The 26,313-nt window shown below is 39.0% G+C and overlaps 1 protein-coding gene across 2 annotated transcripts in view; it reads left to right on the top strand.

The window, feature by feature from the left end:
• Positions 1 to 3,668: 3,668 nt before the first annotated feature.
• LOC119904281 (cytoplasmic protein NCK2-like) overlaps positions 3,669 to 26,313 on the top strand; it is a 47,099-nt gene continuing 24,454 nt past the window's right edge. Inside the window, exon 1 of one of the 2 annotated variants that reach the window (XM_038720828.1) lies at positions 3,669 to 3,912. The gene's annotated coding sequence lies outside the window, so the exon portion shown is untranslated. The remainder of the gene's footprint in view (positions 3,913 to 26,313) is intronic. The other variant, XM_038720827.1, reaches the window with a different exon arrangement.

Raw genomic sequence — 26,313 nt, 5'->3', positions numbered from 1 at the left:
TAAGGATTGTGTGATCTCCAGTTTAAAGGTCAAATATATCATTAATCTTTATTTCATGCTAACTTTTATGCCATGAAAAATAGCAGAAATGGAGTCAATAATAACCCAGGACATTTTCTGGAATCCGTTTTCATAGTTTTGATTCTTGGTGTGTCTTTAATTACTTGCTACTTCATGTATTTGATTTGATAATTAAACCATCATGATAAAAATTGAATTAGAAAATACTGATTGAAGGAAAAAATACGAAAAACATTTATACATATACACAGACTTGCAAACAAAAGATAGTCAGAAGCTCACACCAGCTTCTTTGTCTAAATTCTTTCCGCTTCTCACTAATGTGTTGAGCTTTTGGCATTTGAGTTTGACTTAAACAATAACACAACATTTAAGATATTTTTCATTTTGCATGATGAAAAAAAGAACTGCATGAGTATTAAATAAACCTGGAACAAAAAGGTAACCTAATGGAACATTTTCATAATACCTTGGTAAGAACCACCTCATTGAATCAGTCAACATACTTTCAGTATGATGTAACTTGATCTTATCAGAAAATGTCAACATTCATTTTAAATGAAAATTTGAAAAAATTGTGACCTGTTAGCTGGTTAAAAGTCACTCACTGGCTACAAGTTCAGTGTTTACTCATTTAACACTCACCTTTTCAGGACACATAGAGCTAATCAATCATACTATAATATTCTACAATGTCTTTCAGCTTGCATGTCACTGACACATAATGAGAACAAGGAGGGGAGGACTGATCCCACTTGTGCTAAAATTAATTTCTTTCTGATGGTAAACCCTCAGAATTGTGAAATATAAGACCTACAGTGCCTTGCGAAAGTATTCGGCCCCCTTGAACATTTCAACCTTTTGCCACATTGCAGGCTTCAAACAAAGATATAAAACTGTAATTTTTTATGAAGAACCAACAACAAGTGGGACACAATCATGAAGTGGAACGAAATTTATTGGATATTTCAAACTAACAAATAAAAAACTGAACAATTGGGCGTGCAAAATTATTCAGCCCCCTTAAGTTAATACTTTGTAGCGCCACCTTTTGCTGTGATTACAGCTGTAAGAGACTGAAATTTTTGCCCATTCCTCCTTGCAAAACAGCTCGAGCTCAGTGAGGTTGGATGGAGAGCGTTTGTGAACAGCAGTTTTCAGTTCTTTCCACAGATTCTCGATTGGATTCAGGTCTGGACTTTGACTTGGCCATTCGAACACCTGGATATGTTTATTTGTGAACCATTCCAGTGTAGATTTTGCTTTGTTTTGGATCATTGTCTTGTTGGAAGACAAATCTCCGTCCCAGTCTCAGGTCTTTTGCAGACGCCATCAGGTTTTCTTCCAGAATGGTCCTGTATTTGGCTCCCTCCATCTTCCCATCAATTTTAACCATCTTCCCTGTCCCTGCTGAAGAAAAGCAGGCCCAAACCATGATGCTGCCACCATGTTTGACAGTGGGGATGGTGTGTTCAGGGTGATGAGCTGTGTTGCTTTTACGCCAAACATAACGTTTTGCATTGTTACCAAAAAGTTTGATTTTGGTTTCATATGACCAGAGCACCTTCTTCCACATGTTTGATGTGTCTCCCAGGTGGCTTGTGGCAAACTTTAAACGAGACTTTTTATGGATATCTTTAACAAATGGCTTTCTTCTTGCCACTCTTCCATAAAGGCCAGATTTGTGCAGTATACGACTGATTGTTGTCCTATGGACAGAGTCTCCCACCTCAGCTGTAGATCTCTGCAGTTCATCCAGAGTGATCATGGGCCTCTTGGCTGCATCTCTGATCAGTCTTCTCCTTGTATGAGCTGAAAGTTTAGAAGGATGGCTGGGTCTTCGTAGATTTGCAGTGGTCTGATACTCCTTCCATTTCAATATTATCGCTTGCACAGTGCTCCTTGGGATGTTTAAAGCTTGGGAAATCTTTTTGTATCCAAATCCAGCTTTAAACTTCTCCACAACAGTATCTCAGACCTGCCTGGTGTGTTCCTTGTTCTTCATGATGCTCTCTGCGCTTTAAACGGACCTCTGAGACTATCACAGAGCAGGTGCATTTATACGGAGACTTGATTTCACACAGGTGGATTCTATTTATCATCATTAGTCATTTAGGTCAACATTGGATCATTCAGAGATCCTCACTGAACTTCTGAAGAGAGTTTGCTGCACTGAAAGTAAAGGGGCTGAATAATTTTGCACGCCCAATTTTTCAGTTTTTTATTTGATAAAAAGGTTTGAAATATCCAATAAATTTCGTTCCACTTCATAATTGTGTCCCACTTGTTGTTACAAAAAATTACAGTTTTATATCTTTATGTTTGAAGCCTGAAATGTGGCAAAAGGTCAAAAAGTTCAAGGGGGCCGAATACTTTCGCAAGGCACTGTATTTATCTAACATGTCTTCACTATATTACTTAATCCTACTATACACATTTATCTGAACATCTCGAGGTTGACGTTTTCTCTTTTTTGGGACATTAGTATATAAAGTACAGCATCCTTTTTTTTTTTTTTAAATGTCATCTGCATAAAAAATCTCTTCACCCACGATATGAGAAATTTAAATGATTTATTGTATTTTCTTTAAAAAAAAAAAAAACTTTCTCATTGATATTACTTATACATAGTGTATGGTGTATAAAACCTTAATTTTCTTTCTCCATGCTCCTTGTTGTAGTAGATACCAGCTCATAACATTCTGATTTTATCTCCCTAATCTGTAGCCTATATAAATTCACATTAGGCCCTGTTCAACTGCTGAATGGAAAGTGTTGACTCAAAGCGACGCGGGACTGGCTTTATGCGTTGGCAAGACTCTTTAGAAATTACTTGTATTTTAAAAATGTTGAAGAAGATAGAAAAAAAGACTGCAAAACAAACTTCCCATTGTCATCAGCAAGCGGCGATGTAGTTCCGCAGAGTGTGTCCCTTTTACTTTGGCGTTGTCCTGTGGTCCCGGCGTTGGTGACGTCACCAACGCCGGGACCGGCGATCAAGCTAACCGAAGAGAGCAGGATTACACCGGAAATTAAGCGATATTCCTTCAAAATAAAGTTTTTTTTTGCTTCTGCAACGCTGTTGAATGGAAGAAAATGGCAGGAGGGAGAAATAAAGAATGTTTCAATAAGTAGGAACAAATATTAACTAACAATAGTAAATTAATACAAAATAATAGAGGATAAGTAAAAGACAACAAATTAAATTTACAGTCATTACAGCTTTAGTGTGAGATTTAATGGTCTTTAAATACTGCTCACATTTTTTATGGAAAACTGGATAAAAAACTAAACTAACCAACAGTATAGCAACCTACAGTCTATGATAGCAACACGTAGATACTGTTTATACTTGTTATACTTTTTATGCCTCTGTAATAATAATCTATAAATATAACATAAAATTACTTTTTTTTTTAATGCTAGCCCAATGTGTTATTTTTCTTGTAGCCTGCATTTCTTGCTGCAAGCTTTTTTTTCAGAACAGGACCAACATGTCCAAAGCTTCCCCAGTGTAAATGACATCTGTGGTGACACCACTGAAACGTTTTGATTAACATACTGACCGACGGCTGCTGTTACCCAAGTGCTGTTTTAATTTGAAAATTGAGAACGGAAGTTGATAGTTCATTAGGACGGGCTTGACACGGGTGATCGATGTGGAGGCAGTCAGCCTGCGACAGAAAAACAAGCGAGGATAGGTCGGGCAGTACACGACCAGTCCATGTTTTAAAAGAAAGAAATATTGTGAAACCCAAGGATAGGTGGATTTAAACGTCATTTCTGCCGCTTTTACGCGGGCTTAGTTACTTATTGTTTGGTACGCGGGGTCTCGTTTTGGCGTGCTGAGTGTGTCGCCGCTTGCCCATTCTCACTGGAGTGAACACTAAGGTAAGCCTGGAACCGCAAATGAACTGTGTTAAGTTGGTGCAGTTGGACAGGCTACTTTGCCCTCTCAAGCGCTGTTTAAGCGTATTTTTCTTTCGATTTATTTTCTCACGAGAATTTAAATCCCAAACAGTGGTAAAAGTTGGGACAGAAAAAGCAGCTTGCCCGTCTCACTTTCTAGGTTTGACGCTGGGTCTTTGTCCAGTCAGATGTGGTTTAACTAGACGTTGCGCTAGACCCTCGCGTTTGTGCTTGGTACGGTGAAATGGCACACTCTGTATGGCTCATCTTTCCATTCTCACAACTAAAACCGGTAGTTTAAATGGATCTACTCACCACTTTTGCAATATTTGCACTGGGCCACTTCTTAAAGGCCTGTGAGCTGAGGCTGCTGTAGAAAAATACACAAGCAGACATCTCTGTTCTCCAAGACATCTTGTTTTGTTTCACTTATTTTCAACATTTCTTTGCTTTAAAAACACATTTAGCCATTTGTGCGTTACTAGAGTGCATGGCGTGTGTCCGGGCTCCAGTTAAAGACGCAATAGCTTACACAATAACCCCCATTTGCCAAAACACCATAGATTGGCGATTGGTGCCACATGCCGAGCTTGTCAATGTGTCTAGTGGCTCTTCATGGGAACTGCACCACAGATCCTCCCAGTATATATTGGGACTGATATGGTGCATTGTCTTCCGTGCCTGTCTGGAGTAGTTGCACACTAATTGTCCAAACAGTGAGACGTTTTCTTGTTTATTTCTTGAAGAGTTGGGGAGAAATGTATTTCTTTGCCACATGCACTGTGTTGGTAAGGTAATGATTCAGGCCACTTTATGGCACAGTTGTTGGTGCAGGTACACTTTCATGGCACACCTACTCTGCAGACACACCCTCTGTTAAGGACACTATGGTAACACAGGACAAGGTTCACTCAGCAATGACGGGTATGTGGAAGGCAATAATAGACTGCCCTGCCTGTACTAAGGAAACGTTGTATCTTGCATCAGAAGTGTAGAACCCCCAAGGCCAAGGAAATGTTACTCTAAAAGCTTTTGTTTTGAAACCAGACCAAAACTGAAAGGGTTACTACTCATGGGATAAGAAGGAATAAAAAGCAATGCACGATATCAGTGGTGGAAACTAACTAAGTATATTTACTCAATTACTGTATTTAATACTACTTCTCCACTACATTTTAGAGGGAAATATTGTACTTTTTACTCCACTATTGTTATGTGACAGCTGAATTTGAATGCATTTCACTTGGTAAGTTTTCTTTTTTTTATGAGTGCTTCCTCCACCACTGCGTGATAAAGTAGATTTGATGCTGAGCTCCACTCAGTTACACCCTGATTAGTTGGCAGAATATTAATCAGCAGCAGTTATGATCAGGGACGCTGGAAGTCAATCAGAAAATCAATTTAATGACGTACAAGATGCTGTGCGACATTCACGGTTTTTGCATTAATTTGAATGGGCAGGATCATTTACATCTAATGCCGGTCTATATATTATATCTAACAATTTAGAGTTTTTCACAAGCACACAGCAAACATGAATGCCAACATACACCTGGAAGCAACTACAGGAACACTGAACTAATGCTAACAGAGTAACAGCTGGTAACAGAGACTCAAGTCTGTTGTGTAGTTTATAGTTACATCAGGCTTCATGATCAAATGATCAGTTTTTGTTGTCTCCACTTCTGTCCATTTCTATGACCATTCTCTCTCTCCAGGGCAGTACAGTATGTTTAAATATTATTAAGTGAATACTGAGGAAAAAATAGAGCAAGCTGTAGTTACCGGATACCTGCCATAACCTAGATCTATAAGCAAATCACACATCCGGTTTTACTTGTGGTCCATATGTGTCACTGTGCAGTGGCACTATTGTGTTAGTCGATCTGTTTCCAGCTTCTCAAAAGTTTAAAAAAAGAGTATTTGCTGGTTTTCATAGTCCTTTGTGATAGTAAGCTGAATATTGGTCAGACAAAATAAGCAAAATGAATGTCAACTTTGGGAACGTATGCTAACTACTTTTTCTGACATTTTACACACCAAACATTTAACCTATTAACTGAGAAAGTAATTGTTACATTAATCAATAATTTAAAAATTCTCCATAGTTGCAGTCCTACAATGTTCAACTGTATTAATTTGACTTCACAAAAAGGTATTATTAAAGGTATTTGTCAGGAGGTCAAGACTCAGCACATGGCCCTTAAAGTCTCATGTAAGTTGAGCTGTCAACCATTTACTAGTTACTTGTAAATATTAAGAATCCCGAAAGTCAGATACATGTGAAGGCAGAAACCGTTTACCAGCTCTTGAAATCAATTAAGAAAGTCAAAAATCTTGAAAGTTAACCTCCAGGAAGTTGTCCTCAAACAGCTGTCAAAGTAGTTAATATCCGATAAAAACTTATAACACCAGAGTTTACTGTACAAGTTATGGTGTTTATTTTGAGACATAATGGAGAAATGACAAACCACACCCCAGAATAATGCTAAATAATTTGATGTTACTGAATTTCTCTACAGTAATGTGTGTAAGTAATTGCAACAGCCTTCATGTAATGATTAACAAGAAATCTGGGCTGATAAAAAGAACAAACGAGGTTACTGGTTGACTTTAATTATTTACACCTTGCAGTGGCATATTCGTTGACGTATTCACTAGTGACACCATGTGGACCAGTTAAATAAAATGTAGAGGATGGGCTGGTGGTGTCTCACAAAGTTGATCAAGAGAACACAGGATTTCTCGTCTGCTTGCTGAGTAGTTATGCATGGCAGTATTGTCTGCTCGTTATGATGTATTTGGTCTTGAAATACAGACTTTGAAGGAGGCTGAATCAGGACACAAATGTTTCTCATTTTATCAGTTTGACTTGTATGTATGGGCAGATAAACATGCTGGTATTGCAGGCTTTGGTTTTGTGTTACTTCTTAGTGGATGAAGAAGTAAAGCATGAAAACTGAAAGTGATCATTCATAATTTCACTCACAGTCCTGAATTTGTGTAAATACTGCTGTATTTCTGGTTTTGGTTTTAGTTGCTTTTGTTTTTACTGACATTGCAACTGAATCTCTTTTCTTTCACTTGTTGGTTCCCTAAGTCAAACACTTAACACAAAATTTTAATTTTAGCATCATCTTTACAGACGAGAGAATAAGCCCAATCCTTTGTCTTCTTTATATTTGATTGCACAGTTATGAGCTGAGTCTAATTACTCTGCTCATCTCCCTCTCTGATATGATGCTTAATGGGCCTAAAATGTCTTCACACACTGTAAGTGATTAAATGTCACACAGTGCCCACACAACGTTTTGTTCATCTACTGTTTTGAGTAGGAGTTGGAGGAAAAAAAATACGTTAACAGGAAATTGTTTTTTTTGGTACTATTTTGTAGAATAAACTTAACAGTGTTGTTGTACTGAAACGTGAATGAGCTTATTAATTAATTAATAACAAATTCATACTTGAATAATGTAATTGATAGTTAAAATCATTTAACATGGTTATTTGAGGCACGTATGAAATATATTTTTATTTGAATGTGCATGCTGAGAGTAAAGAGGTTTTAAGTTCATTGCATCATCCTTTTCATTTTATGACCAATACTGAACGGATTTTCTCCAGTAAAGTGAACTCTAAATAGATTTGTCACTTTCAAACACTTACAGTAAACATTTATAGTCATTTTTTTTCATGTTTGTGCCCTCAGATGCATATTTTTTATTTCTGTGGACATCCCAAAATAATGCCACTTCATATGACAAGCTGCTTCCCCTTTGTTTATCAAATAGTTCAGTTCTTTTGACATTTTGTGTGTTATCCTACACTTAGAAATAGAGAATAGAGATTGTTGTCAAAATTGGTATTTTGGCTTTGTGGAAAGCGTAATGTTAGCCTCCCACAGGGAATCCTAATCTCCCTAGGAGTAGAGAAGGAATTATTAAGTGCAGGCACAGATGGGCGTGCAGGAAACACAGAGCGATATTCAGAAAGAGCATCGTGTTGGTAGTGAGATAAAGGTCATCCCATTGTCTTTGTAATCGTGTAATCTGGAGAACTGGAAGCCATTAAACGGACAGTAACAATGGACCCCCTTTCTGTGACCCCATGATCTAGGAAGAGAAAGAGGATTTGTGCTACTATTAAGAAAGCACACAATGACCCCTGAACCATTTTCAGAATGTGTATACATAGCCTATATATAACTTCCTGGCGTTTTTGATAATTTCCTTAACACCACGTTGCTGCAGCTCAATAATGCATTTCTTAAATGTTCAGATTTACAGCCACATAAGAATCCATAGATTGCAATGTCATTGTGTTTATGCTAGCATGCTAACATGCTAAAGTAAATTGGTGGCCATGGCAAACATACTGTAAAACTTTGATTAATAGCCCAGGCTTTTATTTGCTAAAATAACTGAATTGACCCTGCCTATATTTGGGACAGGCGTCCATATGGGACAGGCCTTTAATTCCTCTTGCACAAAACTGAAATAGGCTACTATGAAACAGTTTATTTTCAGAATATTACTTGTATAAAAATGATCCAATAATATCAAATAGAGAGGGGCGGGGCAAGCCGGTGTGTTTACCTGAGGTGTAGCCTAGGCCTCTTGTGTGTCTGAGTGTGGGGAGAAGAGTATTCTGAGGAAGGTGCGAAGCATATTTAATTTTATATATTATAATAATAATGTTTGTTAAAACCATCGACCATCTGTCAGCCATCGCCGATGGAAGATGGCATCATCTATCAGCCCAACCCTATTCTTTTCATCTCTTGAACCATGCCGGTTACACTGGTAAATGTATAAGAATTAGACTTTGGGGCTTGTTGTTTCCGTTAAATGAACTGAACGATTGAATTGTGGAGAATCTAACTGATCTAACGATGTGTAGTATGTTCATAAGTTTACGACATATTGATCATACGTTTAAACATTAATGTTTGTATTAACGATCTAAGCCACTTAGAAGCAGCTAAAGTGGGCAACCCGGCAGGGTTTAAAAGGTTTTATACAATCAAAGAATAAAAACCAGACTAGGCGTTTAATGGAGACCTGCGTTTATTTGTCAAAATGTGTTCCCACACCAGGCCAGTAAAGGAGGTAGGCGGCTATTTGGGACTCGGCTATTGATTAAAGTTTCACGGTAACCTGCTTAGCAGAATCAGCATTTAAACATTTTCATTGTGAGCAGCATGAGAGCATGCTGTAAGCATTGAGCTCAAAGCACCACTGCGACCAAGTATGGCCTCATAAAGCAGCTAGTGCACAGTTGATTTAGAGACATGATCATCTTTTACCTGTAATTTACACATTTAGTCGTTTCATGACTTTCTGTTTCAGTTGTCAGTCCTGAGCGGTCTCGTCTGTTTCTTTAGTTTGTCCATTCTCTCCTCCCCGCCCTTCATCTCTATCATCACCTCCCTTCCCTGACACCCGGCTTGAGTTCCTAATTCGTGCCCAACAACTGAACTAACAGCCTGGTGTTCCACTCCAGTGTCCTTGTGTCACAACTGGGCAGTGGGCCTAATCCTACTCTGGGACACTGAGCGGGAGACCATGAGGAGAAGGGGCAGGAGGAAGGGAGTAAACTGGGAGTGAGTAAAGCTGGTTATAGTGCAGAGGTACAGTATCTCAGCCTTACACTCACTTGGTCCACAAAGCCACTCAGCTGTGGACTGACTAATCTGTGGATGGTGCATGATGATGTCAAGGCCTGAGATGACATTGGAGGTGATCACAGAGGTTTGGGAGTTCAAGAATTTGAAACACGATGATGAAGGAAACCTAAGAATGTGGGAGTAACAGACATATTAAAAACAGAAGAAAATTTCTGCAGAGAAATGTGAAGTTCAATCTCTTAAGCTGCTGAAACTGCTCATTAAATCGTAATCAAGGAACAGAGGCTCCCCCTCACTTTCCGTCAGTGTGTGTTGGGTTCATATTAGATAGCAGAAAATTGGTACTTTGGGCCATGAAGAGAGACCAAGTGAGGGGTGAAACCCAACACTTAGCAGGAGAGTATAAACTCTCAACAAAAGTGTGGGGCCTTGGGTGGCTCTACACACACAGAAATTAGCAGAAAATGAATCAACAAACATTTTGGTTATGGATTGATTTTTCCAAGCAGCAAACATTGACTGGTTACAGCCTCTATCACGCAAGATTTACAAACACGTTAAACAAATGATCAGTTAATCAAGAAAATAATATGGATGCACCTATCCAACAATTTCTTCCCAAATACAGAATGTGATACCCAAACTCAGAGTACCAGCTAAGTACTGATAGATCTGCCAGATATTGCAACTACGATTCGATTTGTGATTTTTAAAAAAAAAGTTTAGTTAAAGTTCAAAATTCACTGCAAGTTGCAGTGAGCAGATGAACCGGGCAGGAAGTCAGACACAGAACGACATAGAGAATCTGGTTGATTGTCAAAATAAAACAACCTGCGCGCACTCCTGATCGTATATCAACAAAACACACAGTTAAAGCAGACAGAAAAAAAATTAAATTAACTACATAGACAAGTTAGCAAAATCAGGCAGGCAAAACGCTCTGATTCTGAAATGCTCCATGTGGATGTAGCTGTGCTCACAGAAAGCTGTTGGTAGTTAAAACACACAGAATGACAAATTAACAACACGTAAACAGCGTAGGGCAGGCTAAATGCCCTGCTGCTGAAACACTTAAGTGTGAGTTGATGCCGAACAAAATTGTGGCACAGCTGCTGCCTGTGTCTGTTCGGCTGACACCACTATCCCACACGTTTTCCTCTATTTTTGTTTGTTGTTGTAAAATTTACAAGCCCTGTGCCCACTCTGATTGGTGAGTAGGACCGTAACAGGAGGCGCATGGCGGTTGTGATTGGTTAGCAAGTCTGTCACACAAGGATGACAACGGAATGAATTTGTAACTGCATGACTGTCTAAAACGGGTCAGATGCGCTGTATAATTAACCTACATTTTGATTGCCATCTTTACGATTAGCCAATAGCATCCTAGAAAATAACCCTAACCCTAAGGATCATGTTCTGGGGTGATACAGATAAATTCAGCAGTGACTTGAGACACAATGCATTTTACTAAAACCATGATATTTCGCTAACCTTAACTGGAGTGCTGTTGTTGCCCAAACATAACCACAGACAGCAGTCTGCATGCAAATTAGGTTTCTGATATAACGTCCTGCACTCCACCCTGACCATGACAGTTAAGTACATAAACGTAACACTTCACTCACTCAAAAAAACATTGTCTGAACATTATCCAAGCAGCGATTTCTTTGTCACCACATAGTAATTGGAAAAACAAACATAATTTAGGAGACACAGGAGACAGGGTTGCTCTGCGTCAAACTAATTGCAAGCATTTTTCTATTTCCCTTATGGGGGGTCAATAAAGACTTATCTAATTGCTAATGTGAGATTTACAAAATTGTGACATTACTGCGCTTCAGCCTTATAACCACACATTGTTTCTGTCGAATACATGTAACACACACAGTTTGTGCAGCAGTTGTACTGATAAAGAGCTGACAGCTGCTGTGATAAATGACGATTAGAGCCGATGCTGCACTTGCTGTGCTCAGAAATGGCTTCCCTCAGCATGATTACGTGCTCACCAAATCACTTCACTTGTGCGTGGCTACATCTTTTTTTCACAGGTCAAAACCAACCTGCTAAGTTAATGAGATGTTAAATCAGGCTTTGTTAAACATGTAATAAAATGTATTTAATTAAATTATTCTGCCCATGCAAAGTTTCAAAACATCTGGACAAAAGATTTGTACTGTTAAACTGTTCTCCAACTGCAGAAGTCAACACTTATGGTTTCACAGTAAATTGCATTTATTGTGAAGAAAATGCGGTGGTGATGAAGCGTTGATAACTTTACGCACATAAGCTTACCACTGTAAACAAAAGGAGTGAAAAAGAAAACTGGATTTAATGTGGATCAGTGAACCTGACCTGTTTGATTAAGATCAGATCAGGTGCAGTCCTAGAAAATAGTTAACAGATTAATAAAAAATGAAAAGAATTGTTAGTTGCATCCTTCATAAATAAGACAGATAAGACATAACCTGTACCCCTCACATGCCTGCTTAGGAAGTCTTTGGTTTATTAACAAAGTTTAGATGGCTTGCATTGTCTAATATGTAAGTTGTGAAATGAAGAGATGGATGTAGCTCATATATTGGACTTTATGTGACTCACAAAGAGTTAATGTATTGTCTGAATTTATGTTGTTTTCAGCGGAGGCTTCAGCAGGCCCTTCATGCTCTAATTGATTTAATTAAGTGGACGTTTTCCCCTTTGGCTGTGTTGATGCACAAACCGGCAGTATGCAGACAAACATTGAGTTATCTCACCCGGAGAGCAAAGGCTTTGCTTATCTGTATTCCACAGAATTATCCACGTTCCAAGTTCCCCTTAGAGCATCACCCACCCTACGTTAGACTCATCCCTCCGAGGTTCAGCCTCATTAACGATCTCTCACTATTCCTCCTGACGCTCGGAAAGGCACCAACACTCGAGTAAACATTATGATTCACATTTTCTAAGGGTTTTCCCTTATGAGCGATGAAGTATTGTTCCAAACACTGGTCACATTTTGTGATGGGCAGACATACTTTGGTTTTCTTGATTTTCTTAATGTTCGCCAACCTTGCCACTTCAGTTGCGTTTATTTGAATGTTCATATCTATCAAAACGAATCGCGTGCCCCTGGAAATGGAGCTCATTCTACCCTCCCTAAAGAATTCTGTAAAAAATGTAAATTCTTTTTGTCTAGCCTAATTATATTTTCTTTCTCTTTTTACTTACGAATTTCAAATGCTTTTGGCCTGGAGAAGGCTGCACACAGACACCTTCTCCATGTGTTTCCAGCTGTTCTTTTTACCTGCCAGCAATAAACATCACCAAGAAGTATTCCCCCAGTTCCATCCCCAGTGCACCGGTTCCCTAACCACATTGTAGGATTTGCTAGTGTAGCAGCCGTTTCTCAAATAACATTTCTGGCAGCAAGTTGTAGATCCGCTGTATCTTATTAACACCCAAAAGTAACTTGACGACTAGCCAAGATGGAAATTTTGAGTGTCTGATTAATGTGCTTTAAGTTGGTGCCCCTACTCATCCACATATTCATCCCAAAATATACATCACTCTGTAGTAGGGCTGCACAATTAAAGGTGGAGAAGCGATTCTTGAGAAATCCAACACCATGACAAATACTGTGATACAGGGCAAACGACGACACAGCAAGCAATGCAACGTTATTGTAACATTACTGACACATACACCATGGCTGGGACGGCTGGAATAGTGTTGTGTGGTGGGGTGCGGGCCACTTTGTTTGTTTCCCCATTTACAGAGCCAGGGCTGTGTACAAGCACCAGATTTTTTTTTTATCAGCACACACATACAGCGAACAGCTAGCGGACTGTGAGGAGATATTTCCTGAATTTGACAAAAAAGATGTGTTGTGGATTATAATCGCTTACCCCACCTTTTTAATTGAAATATTATCCAAAACCAAAAAACTGCAATTTTTAGTACAGCAGTGCTGCAGAGATGCCCCGGCCTACAAATATTGTTACAAATATCTCCACATATAAGACTACATGTTTGTTTGGTACAGACCCCAATAAATGCCACATCATGATTTTAATATATTTGAAATTACCTTGGTATTTGCATTGTATCAGTTTCATCAAACTTACATTCATGTTTCAGTATTTTAAGCTTATCAACTTAATATTTCTGAATCAGTGTCTCCAGTATAGCCAGATATTAAGAGGCAGATAGTAATTGAAAAGTAAAGTGTGCACCAAGTGGGCTACACGTGTTCTTTCAATGTGTCAGATACATATTTAATCAACATTACATATTTTGTGCAGCACATTTTTAGATCGAAGCCACAGCTTCGTTATTTACATTTACATTTATTAATTTAGCTGACGCTTTTATCCAAAGCGACTTACAATTGCTATACATGTCAGAGGTTGCACGCCTCTGGAGCAACGAGGGGTTAAGTGTCTTGCTCAGGGACACATTGGTGGGTGGGTCACAGTGGGTGATTATTATTCAGTCAAAACCTCAAACTACTGCCATTAAACCCCAACTTTACATGCACTACCATGAAACCCTTTTCAAATAATCAAATAGAGGTGCGTTCTTGTAGTGTTAAAGAGCGTCTTTAATGGTAGTGTTTTTAGCAGTGACTACCACAGCGGTATGGTTTGACAATGGTGTAAACAATTTAGCAGCTTTGTAGCATCTTCAGCTTTGAAGTGTGTAAGAGGTCCACTGACTTGAGTTTAAGTGATCTAAAGTTATATCTGTGTGACTGTGCTATTGTTGGTGGTGTGCACTTTTTCAGCTGCTAGTTTCATGAGTACACCTTCAACCAGCCATGGATCAGTGAAATAAACTTGTTTTGCAATTTGTTGGATTTAAAATAATGCGCACACTCCGCTCTCTTTGCCTCATGGTGTCAAAACCTCTGGGTTACAGGATCTATAAGAATGCCTTGGATGGCCAGTTTCTTATCTTAAATTAAAAGTATTGTATTTTCATCATTGTGACAATCCCTCGAGAGCAAACACATTGATGAGTCATGTGGCTTAATCCTGCAGAGAGAGTTAGGAATGTGTTTCCAAGTAATTTCCCTCAAGATAATTGAGAAATCTCTGATTAAGGCAAGTGCCCACACCACACACAGAGAATAAAAAGTGAGAGCTTCTCTAGGCATATCAATAGCATGTGTGTTTGCTGGGACATGCACTATGGGAGGGATTATATGGATGGAATTCAACTCTCGTGAAAACCTGCCACCAGCTCTGTTGCTTCAACAATGCAGAAGCTACACAATGTTGTCAAAATTACACAATGAGCAAGACAAGACAAAACACGGACAACCGGTAGTGTGCACAGGGCTCTGAACTGCCAAGCCTTCTGTCACTTTTCTGCTCTGCGTGCAGGACTAACTACTCAGTATTTCTACTGTTAAACATGCAGTCAAACAAAACAAAAGACAAAGTAATTGTCACAGTAGTAACTTTCCAGAATTGTAAAATCCTGTGTCATACTATAAGGGATGTCACAATATCAGAAATGTAGTAGTCGATACCAATACCAGTGAAATTTCACGTTTCTTGATAACCCAATTTGATACCACAGTAAAAAAAACAAAACAATAAATCCCATGTACTTCAACATACACATTTGAACATTACAAAGAACAACTAACAGCTGTGAAAGTTGTGAGAGGATGTCCAGGACAGATGAGAGGTGGTTTGATGTCAATATATTAATAAATGAGCAAGTAAATTAAATGACAACCTTGCAAGGTGCTTAATTAATTAATAAATTTTCTTTACTTATTTTTTACTGACAAGTAAACTGACAAGTGTAAAATGTTTAAAGGTGGTCACTGTATATATTGAGAATGGTTTGAGTTTTCTGTGTTGAAAACAAAGTTTGAAATGGGTTGTAAAGCACTTTTAAGATGGTCCCTAACTCCGCCTTTAGTGTCAGACAGACATTCAGTTCTTTGTGCTGCAAACTGCATCGTCATCTTTGGTGATTTTGAGTTGATCTAAGTTGTGAAAGGTCTGGCTAAATTAGATCTCCAACATAACACAGAACTGGGGGAAATCGAGGCTTTGACTCTGAGCTATTGAAGGTAATATCGCATGATGGCGGAGCTGTCGCTGCAGCTAAAGTTGTCGCCATCTTCCACGTGTTTGATCCCCGGTACCTACGGTACCTAAATAACATGTATCGTCATGTTTTTAAGAAATGTGGCATTGGTACCAAAGTTTCAGTTCTCATGACATCCCTACCTGCGATTGCTGATATATTCGCACAGGTGTGCAATGTATAAATCACAGAAGCTGCAATTTTTTGATTAAGTTAAAATCTGTGACAAAACAGCATCATAATGAAGTACTATAGCGCTGCAGAGATGCCCCGACCTACAAGTCTTCTCCAAATGTTTGTTTGGTACAGACCCCAACAAATGTCAAATAATATTTTAAATAAAATTTGAAACAACCATGGTATTATCATTGTGCAAAATATTCTGGCTCCTATCACATCTTAGTGTGGTGTATGAAAGAGCCACATAAACGGCATAGATTACTCACCAACAAGCAAAGGTCATGTGACTTCAGTCAAAATCACTTGGATCAAACAACGGGACAACAGTCTGGCTAATCATGGCTGATAATTCAGTGCTCATTAAATCTGTATGAAGACAGCTTAATGCTTTGGAAACAACAGCTCAATTTTGATATCTCTGCTTTTAATATTTTAAGGACATTTTATCGAGTGGAATTATCAGTTCATGTAATTTCTTTTAACATAGGCTATAAATATATAATGTCTTAATTCATTTGTCCTGATATGTGCTCCTGGTGCGTGTTTGGGAGTTGATTCGGGTGCTGAATAAGCAATATGATAGGCCTTGAATCCATTTGTGGCTTTATTCTCTCTTTCACTCACACACATACATACAAATGGCTGCAGTTGAAGGAAGTTGCTTTATTTATGAGATGTATAGCTGAGAGTGCCACGGGGTTCTCCAGAGAATTCAAGACTGCGCACACAGTATTTGGCCTGTGGAGTCTCTCCTTTCTTCTTTCTACACACCGCCATATACACCTACTGCAGGGCATCTATTTACCCTTTCTGCTGTTTTGGCTTGGCAGAAACAGAGTTGTTTGAGCGTGACCTCGGTCTTCCTCGCCAGTGCATTGAGAGCTGCCGGCAGATACTTGTGGTGTTGAATGTGTTCTTCATTCGTGTTTTATATGGCAGCAGTTCAGTGGAAGGAGTGATATCATCTGCATGTCAGAGAAACAGAAATGCCATCCCATGCTCAGGCCACGCTAACTCTCTATAGCCGCATTTGAGTGTATTGTAAAATGTCATGTTATGAAATCCTACGATGCAGAAAACCATCATGGGAACAGGAAAGTAGGGCTGAAACCAACAATTATTCTCATTCATCAAATGTCAGAAAAGGGTGAAAAATGTAGTTCATTGTTTCCCAAAGCCCAAGATTGAGTCCTCAAATGTCTTGTTTTGTCCACAACTCAACGATATTGTGCTTACTGTATTAGAGGAGCAATGAAACCAGAAAATATTCACAGTCAAAGCTGGGGTAGGCAACGTGAGTCCAGCTACAGCCATATTGTTTTCATTTTTGTGTCAGAGCACAAATGCCACAAATATTTTAAAAATGCTTCTGAAATGAACTGCCTACCCCACCTTTAAGAAGCTGGAATCAAATTTATCTTTCATGAAAGAATAACTTAGATTGATTTAATTAATTATTGAAACAGTTGCCGAGGGAGAGAAGAAGTATTTAAACTGTTTAAATTATCAGCCAAAGCAGTGAACAGAGATGAACATGATGGCATGGAGATAACATCATCTGCAAGCTATTTTTGGGCCTCAGCTGAAGGGCAAAAAAGAGACCAGAGTCGTTGATATGATTTAGAGGTGTCAGGAAAAATTGTTCTTGTCTATAGTAGGGAACGATTCGTCAGGTGTTACCTTCTTTGTGTTGGACTTGCTGTTTGAATATTGGCATTTAACGCTAGTGGCTCAATTGGTGACAAATATTCAACATTTGAAACACTGAAAGTTTCCGCTCATTGTTTAGCTGTCTGTCCAGCAACCTGACTGTTTGGTTTACTCTCACTGCTCTCATAGTGTTTTTGGCCTCAGTAGGAGGCAGCTGTTTTCAGAGAAAAAGCTTTAAAAACTCACTGTAAACTGCAAGCACACACAGTTAGCAACTAACTTGTGAACATAGTGGAGCATTTAGCAGCTCAAGATCCAGATATTTCACTGAGGAGTTAGTAGAGACCAAAAACTAAAAAAGTGAATATTGGACGTACATTCATCAAGTGGACACAAACATGATTCCAAATTAGCTATAATATTGCTCTGCAATTGCTGGATGTGTAAATAAGCAACTGTTAGCTCTATGCAGCATGTAGCCTTCTACTAATGCTTACTGCTCTTCATAGTGGTATGCAACTGTTAAATTTATTTTGCAGTATGCTAGGCGTGTCTTTGTGGGTTTCTGGTTTTGGAAAGTGGAAGTGAACAAAAGAAGGAATATAAATGTAAGTAAAAAAAATCTCTAATTTAATATTGTGTAACAATAACAAATCACATTGTTTGATTTTAATAATCACTACAGTCTGCATGTGGGAAGAATGCCAATGTAAGACTCTGTCCATTCTTGATTAAATATTGAAATAAAAGTTGTCCTTTTGTCTCTCCTGTGTGTGTTACACAGGTTGTGTGTGAGTGTCACTCATGAGATACAGGACACACATTTAATTGGCTGAGTAGCGTCACACGAGATGATTCTGGGCCGCTAAACCAGTGCTGTAAAAAGCTGCACCATTTAAAATAGAAACACTCCAGCACACTACAGTGACTGTCACCATCATATACCATACTCCAGTGAAATGTCAGTTAGGTATGAAGGTATGGAAAATAGATACACGGCAGCTAGACTACCTCTTAAACGACACATCGATGAATTGTTGAAATAATCTATTGAAGCTTTGAATACTAAAATCATCGTTGGCTACAGCCATAGTAGCCATAATGTTCACTCTTGCCAACGGTCAATAATAACATGACACACAGAACTTAAATCTAATATTGAGTTATATTTTTTGCCAGGTTAGCTTTTTCCCCTGATTCCAGTCTATAGTTTAGCTAAGCTATTTGGCTGCTGGCTGTAGCTTCATATTCACCGTACAGATGTGAGAGTAGTATCAATCATCTCGTATAACTCCAATCCTTTAAAAGCATTTTGTTTATTTTCTTACTGAAGAACATGAAAAAACTGTTGATTATTTCATATCTGTGTATCGATTCACCAAAGCCATCAAACATGCCTGAATTTAAAATATGCTTCTAACAAGAGGTGGAGAGGGCAGTATAGAAAGTAAAGAATAACAATCTTCCCCTCATTCTATTTGAGTTGTTGTTTCCTACACTCATTCTTATAACTGTGCAGAATGTCATTACAGAGGTCAATGTCTTCTCCGGAAGTTTGGCAAAGCCGGTTCTGATGCTGTGAAACAGTTGAGACATACAGTGATTTTATGCCATGTCTTGTTCGGCTGATGTTGAAACATGGCTTCCACATCATGATATGTACAGTATGTGGTTCGTGTATACATGGAGAAGAGATGTAGCCTTTCCTTATGCCGTTTCCATTTCTCTCCCTCTCCATGGGCACATGGGCGCTGACATCAGCACAAGGTTATGTAACATAAACAAACATACGCAAGAAAAGACTAGCAAAATACCAACTCTCTGCTCATGCTCCTGAGAAAGAGTTCCCATGTGTCTTGGAAAACCTGGATAAATTTAGAGTCAGTGTTTTGAGTCAGTCATGGAAAATAACAGTCACTCATGGGAAATAAATAGCATGGGGAAATATCCCAGAAAATGTTGCTCTTCCCTGAAAATAGTAGAGAAATTTTCACATTCCCCCATTGCTGAAAACAAGGCAGTCTGATCGTCATGCTACTGTGGTTCCTGAAGTTGTTGTTTTTTTGTTTTTTGTTTTTTTTTAAACACTAATGGGCTCACTTTAGACTTTGGCAACATAAAAAAAAAACACAAATAGGAATGGTTGCCCCCTTTACATCCATTACATTTTGGTGATGACCTTATCTTCTGAACAGTTAGTTGTTTCTTTCATTAGTCAATCCTCTAGTCGCAGGGGTCGGCAAATAAGTCTGGCATCGGGCCAAATTTTTTTCAAGTCAGTCATTCAACATTGTCAATTGACTGTTTGTTTATATTTAGACTACTGTTTGTGCGATTAGCTCAGTCAGTAGAACACAGGAGTCCCGAGGTTTGTGTGTTCAATCCTTACTTGCTGCTAGTATTTTTTTTCCTTTTTCAACAAATTGATTGTTAAGAGATAGTATTACACATTCCTGCATATGCAGGAGTGTGTACATCTCGCCGATTAGTCCACATCAACCTATAGACGCTTATTTTCGTGTCCCCAGTATCTCCAGGCAGAGGAAATTCCTGCATTTCTCATTCAGGGGAATCTGCAATCTCACGTTTTCTGATGGCAGGTGTGTCAAGCAAGCCAGAGTTCCTTCAGAACTTTTCAAAGTAAAAGTTCTCAATTAAACACAACATAAAGTACTGCTGCAAAAAAGTTCTTGCGCTTTTATTCTGTAGGCACAATCACTTAAGAGTAACTCATTATGTGAGTAACTTTTGCTGTCATGATTGAGATCTGTTTCAGCACCAGCCGCTATAATTCTTTTTTTAATTTATTTTTTGCCGCTATCAAAGTAACTGGCCAGCTTTGGCCCACGGGCCGCCTATTGCTGACCACTGCACCAGGGCTTGCCCGAATATTATTGTTTAGATGTCTGTTGATAAGCAGGCTGTCATATCACAAGGTAGAGCTATGTATTTGATAGATAGATATGATAATAGATAGATTGTAGCAGAAGAAGGATGAATGCCCAAGACATTGTGGCAATGAATAGAGTGAGGGAGAATCGGATAGGGGAGAGATAATGGTGGTCATGAGTGTGTGTGAGAGAGAGAGAGAGCTGTTTTTTTATTTCCCCAGCATAGGCTAACTAATACAACAAGTTTTTAACTAAAACTCTGTTTTTAACTTTGGCTAGGCTAGTAGACCCAAGTGCAGGAGTAGAGGTGAGGAGATGGATAAAGTAGGGATATTTATTGCAGGTTTGAAGGGATGGGATATTGAGCTGGATAAGAGCGAGGCAGAGTGGAAGGCTAGATGCATGTAGAACTGGTTTGGTGGCTGCTGTGCAGAGCAGAGTTCAGACTACGGGAAGCTGAGTGAGAGCAGAATCTGGGGAATAGTTTACCGGAGCAGGGTTCAGGGACAGCAGAAGGGATGAGCCCTATTTCTAGTAGCGTAACTAAAACAACACACTATTATGCAAAATTGGCTTTTAACTTACAGAATTATTAGGGCCCGAGCACGACCGTGCGAGGTCCCTATTGAATTTGCTCGGATTTTTTTTTTTTTTTCTGCGAAGTAGGCCCAACTGACATGGCCTAAACATACTCGAAAAACTCACCAAAATTTGCAAACATGTCAGAACAGGTGAAAATTTTGGTATTCTACAAGTTTCGCACATGGTCGTGGCAAAATGACTCGCTAGCGCCACCTAGAAAATTGGAAAAGATTAGCCCCTCGTTCACGTTCAACCTACATGTACGAAATTTTCTGGGGACATGTATCATGTCAAGACGCACAAAAAAGCCTCAAGAACCCATAGCCTAAAGTCAACAGGAAGTCGGCCATTTTGAATTTTACGTCAAATTTTGGATGATTTACACACTTCGTACTTTAACGAACTCCTCCTAGGGATTTAGTCCGACCGACTTCAAATTTCTGCTGTGCCTTCTAAAGGCATTGAAGATGAAAAGTTGTGCTATTTGCAAGTTTTCATCAATGGGCGTGTCCGTGGCGTCTATGATTCGCTATGAAACAGGAAATTGTTGTAACTTCAGTGTACATGCTCCCATCTGCACCAAACTGTACATGTAGGATGAGAGTCCCGCCCTGAACACATGTACATGCCGACATTCACCCACAGTCATAGCGCCACCTGCTGGCAACAGGAAGTGACTTTTAACAAAGCAGCCCCCGCTGCACGTTTCACCTATGTGCACGAATTTTCTGTGGTACGTGTATCTTGTCCAGACGCACAAAAAAGCCTCTTGGAGCGATGCCCTAAAATCAACAGGAAGTCGGCCATTTTGAATTTTACGTCAAATTTTGGATGATTTACACACTTCGTACTTTAACGAACTCCTCCTAGGGATTTAGTCCGACCGACTTCAAATTTGTGCTGTGCCTTCTAAAGGCATTGAAGATTAAAAGTTGTGCTATTTGCGAGTTTTCGTCAATGGGTGTGTCCGTGGTGTGGCGTCAGAGATCAAGTCTTCGCCATGACACAGGAAGTTGTTGTAACTTACGTGTACATGCTCACATCTGAACCAAACTTTACGTGCTTGATAACTCAAGGGGTCATCTTCTCTGCTATTGGTGGACCAGTCAGACAGGAGAGCTCCTACTCTGCCTGCAGACATCAACGATCTTGCCCCTCACACAGTCAGATGGCTTCCTTCAGTGCACTGAGGTGTTTTAACAACTCTGAAGACAATACTACCAGCAATGTATTCCTTCTCTTTTCACGTAGACGCTCCGACAGACAGTGCTTTCAGTTTGCTGCATGCATGGACACAGAACTGCGGTATAGGGAGAAGCACACGGTCAGCTGGCTGCAGCTAAATCTGGAGTGCACTCGTATTCAATTCTGTATGGTAAATTCAGTTTTAACGGAGCAGAGCGAGCTGACAGGCAGAGTTAGAGACTTTTTCTGTCCGTTTCTCTCTTTACAAAGACGCATGTTGCAGTCAGAGTCTTCTCTGAGATGCGAGCACGACATACAACACAATTTATCAAATTACACATCGGATATACAGTATGAAAATAAGATTGATTGGATTATACTCACAGGAAGTATAAAACCTGTTACATGCGTCTATTAAAAGTAAAGTAACACAAAAATGTCAGGGAAATTACTTTACTTAGATTTCAGGACTGCAGTTGTACATTTGAAATACCTTCCTACCTTTCTGATAGGAAGCCTTCTTGAGGTGGTATAAAACATTTCTTCATATATTCTGATTTGAGTTGTGGACAACTATGACCACATGAATTTAAAAAATTAAACATTTCACAAGTCAGCTATAACACAAGTCTTGTTCATCAGACTACATGCTGTACAGTATTTGTGGACAGATTTTGTCCCAGGATTTATTATGCATTTCTTCTTCTTCGTTGCATGGTTTAGAATAATAAGGTGAGAAATGAGTCTGTTCTGAGTTCATCCTGCACTGCAGCAGCTAATAAAGTCCATTTAATCCCAAAAACGCTTTTCTTTTAGGCAGGCTGGAGCAGAAAACAACTCACCTTTCTCAAGTTGTACAGTAATGTCACATGTGTATGAAGGTGGATCAAACAAGCTAATCTTAAATGTCAAAGTGGAGAGGAGCCTAGTAGGCCTATTTATTTTCATTCATTACACAATATGAATAAGCTATGCAGACAGTTGTAAAGAAAGAACATCTTTTTCTTCTGTTCTCTACTTGTTATAGTTACACAGTATTAGGGGTGTGGGCTGTATTAAAAGTATCCACTGTTCTCCCATGCTCTAACACACAGTAACGATGAAATGTGTGCTGTTCTCACATTCTTCCTCTGTATGTACACATAAGCAACAAGGCAGGGAAATATAAAAGGAATTTATTTTATTGTTTGGGTACATTATTGTTCAGTGTACATGCTCACATCTGAAACAAACTTTACGTGCTTGATAACTCTCCCACCCCGCAGACATCTACACGTCAATACCGATTTATATTCATAGCGGCAAGTGCTATGTAGCTCCACATAGGGGACACAGGAAGTGACATATAACACCTTCATGCGGCGTCACAACCGCATAGCAAATTCACAGCCGCACCGGCAGAGCTCCAGAATATGCAACTTGGACGAGTCACGCGCGGACGTACTACAAGTGCGAGGGCCCGCCCAACGCTGCTTGCAGCTTTAATTTAAATGTGTTTTTTGTTTGTTGTAGCCTACAGTTTACTGATTAATTTTAAAATGTGGAATATTGGACTGATCAGTAATGAAATAAAGCAACTGTAAAATGAATAAACCTAATAACTGCCTCAATGCCTTGTTACCACTCAATTTAAAGCTGAGGTCTTCTGCAATTAGGCGTGCAATTTAAAAAAACAACAATAAATATTCGAATGTCAAATTGAAAATCGAATACCTACCCAACAAGCAAATATTTTAATATTCTGGTCCAACCCATCAACCCACAGACAATTAACGAGCAACTGTTTTTATTTCAATTAAATGTTTAGCTTATTTTTGATTGCTGAACTGCCAAACATTCGGCAGTTTCCAGGCTCTCAGATATGAAGATTTGATGCTTCTCTTTGATATGATTTGATAAACAAAAAACAAAATATCTTTTAGTTTTGGACTATTGGTTGGAAAAACTAGCAATATAATTTCATCATTTGAGCTCTGGGAAATTAATTACAATGGGCATTTTTCTCAATTTTCAAACATTTTATAGGCAAAACAGTTAATCAGTTAATAAATTATTATTATTTAAAGAAAATAAATGTTATTTGCAGCCCTGACTGTGACACATTGTTTCTTAGCAACTTATAAGTTGTTTAATATCTCTGCCTCTACCATTGTTTGAGAGAATTATCCACATCTGTACTCGGGAGATGGCTGTATCAGGCGTTCAACAGGTCTGCATTGCGTTGCACCAGTCTTTCTGCATTGCTAGATGTTGCTAACCCTTGCTAGATCAGTCGGTTCTCTCATGGGAGCCTCGAGGTAGCACCTGATCAAAGAGAATAATTCAGGTGGAGCAGAAGGTAAAAAGAGAAGGTAAAGCTCAAGCTGGGATAGAGTCAACAGTGGTTTGTGTTACACAGGGAAAGAGGGTAAGAGAGTTTTGGATGACTACTTCTGCATTGCGTTTCCACATGAGGCAACCTCATTTTACAACATCTTCTTTCACAACTTGTCCAGAGAGGTGGTTTTAAAATGATGTTGGCAGCCCATTAGGTGATTGCGAGTTTATTTCCTCATATAGCATAGGGTCATCAGTGATGGTACTGCTTGCAAACTCATCACATATGAAGCACAAAGTGAATACTAATGCCTTGTTTTTCCTATTTCAGTCCCCCTTTTAATCCATGCACATACCCGTTCCCAAAAAAAGATCCACACTGAGGTCTGTGGATTATCCAAAGTAACTGGGGCATCGTTTTTGGGAAGAGACATTGCTGTTGAGTTTTTTAAATGTAATTTTTGACTGCTGTGAGCACCACAAACTAAATGTTATTCAATTGCCTCCATTTTATTGTGGATGTGGCAGAAATCTGTAAACCTGAACAAATACAACTAAACCTTTCTGCATGGCCAGATACCACAAGGCATAGTCAGGGAAAATATTTTTTTTGTGGTTAGGTTGAACTGACCCTTAAATATAATCAGGGTGACTTTTTGTGGTTTACATGTTACACTCTTTGTGTTTGCTTTTCACTAAAATGCAGGATCCATCATTTAGGAAAGGAGCTGTCAGGCCCGTGAAGAGAGAAGAGTAATGGGAGGCTCATAGGAGTACAAGATAATTTAAAAGTAACACGCCAACGCTGCTGCTTCTTGCATCCCCGGATGGGAATAGTTACCAGCACACCAGTTCATGAACAGAAGCACAAAATCTTTAATTGGCTCACTGTTTCCATGAAAAGTGAAATGATAAGTTATGTGTACTCAGACTTTGCTTTGACAGACCCCCTCTTTAGGAAAGTGCAGGGCAGACATACTGTGCTGCCCTACAACGGACTGGGGACTGTTTGCAAGAGACGAAACTGTACAGGACAGTTGTCATCAGGTATTCACAGTTATCACATATATATATTATTATTAGTATATTAAGAAGTGACGGTTTGTTGAATCTGACATTGCAGTTGTTTAGGTGTTTACTAATACTATTAAAAGGTTCTACACACTTGTACTGATATCATAGATGACTTGTCTGTAAAACAACTGAAACATTTCAAAATATGTGTTACTAAACTAACTAACCAGCTTTATTACTACATCCAGTCAATTGTAAATCAAAACAGGGGCCCAGCTTTCTCGGAATTAAGAAACCACATTATTTCTTTATTTCCTTTTAATGAGGCAACATCATGATGAGTTGAAGGTGAAGTGATTTGATAATGATTTCTCTAATCTTGCATAACCTGTGTGTTTGTTGCATACTATGTTTGATTGCTGCCAAAGATAAATGCTTTACACTCAGATGCGGTCAAACATGGTGGATATTTTGACTGATAACAGCAGGAATGGTGTACAAGTCTTAAGATAGAGGAGGGCAATTGTCTGCACATCCAGTCTTATATGAAAGTCGTGCAAATCTGCACCCTGGATTAAAAGATTCCAAACTGAGTAAACAGGAAATGGTTCATCCCAACCATGGGAACGTTCAATCGGAGAACGGTGCGCACTGGTTTGCTGTTTTCCGGGTTGAGCGACATTTCCTCGAAACAGTCTTTGAGGTACGTTTTCTCTCGTTTGGTGGGTGTGTCAGAAGGATTAACCAATCAGCAGTGACATGTAAACACTGCCCTATTATAAAGCTACTGTAGTGTGCTTGCATAACACAACAGGGTGTTTCACCATTTAAATAAGCGTCTTGCTACATTTTGTC

The sequence above is a fragment of the Micropterus salmoides genome, unplaced genomic scaffold (assembly GCF_014851395.1).
Source record: "Micropterus salmoides isolate LMB-PRFRI ecotype aquatic unplaced genomic scaffold, ASM1485139v1 Ms_hic_scaffold_15, whole genome shotgun sequence".
NCBI classification, from domain to species: Eukaryota; Metazoa; Chordata; class Actinopteri; order Centrarchiformes; family Centrarchidae; genus Micropterus; species Micropterus salmoides.
Note: the sequence above shows the minus strand (reverse complement) of the source record. Positions and strands in the feature narration are given on the sequence as shown.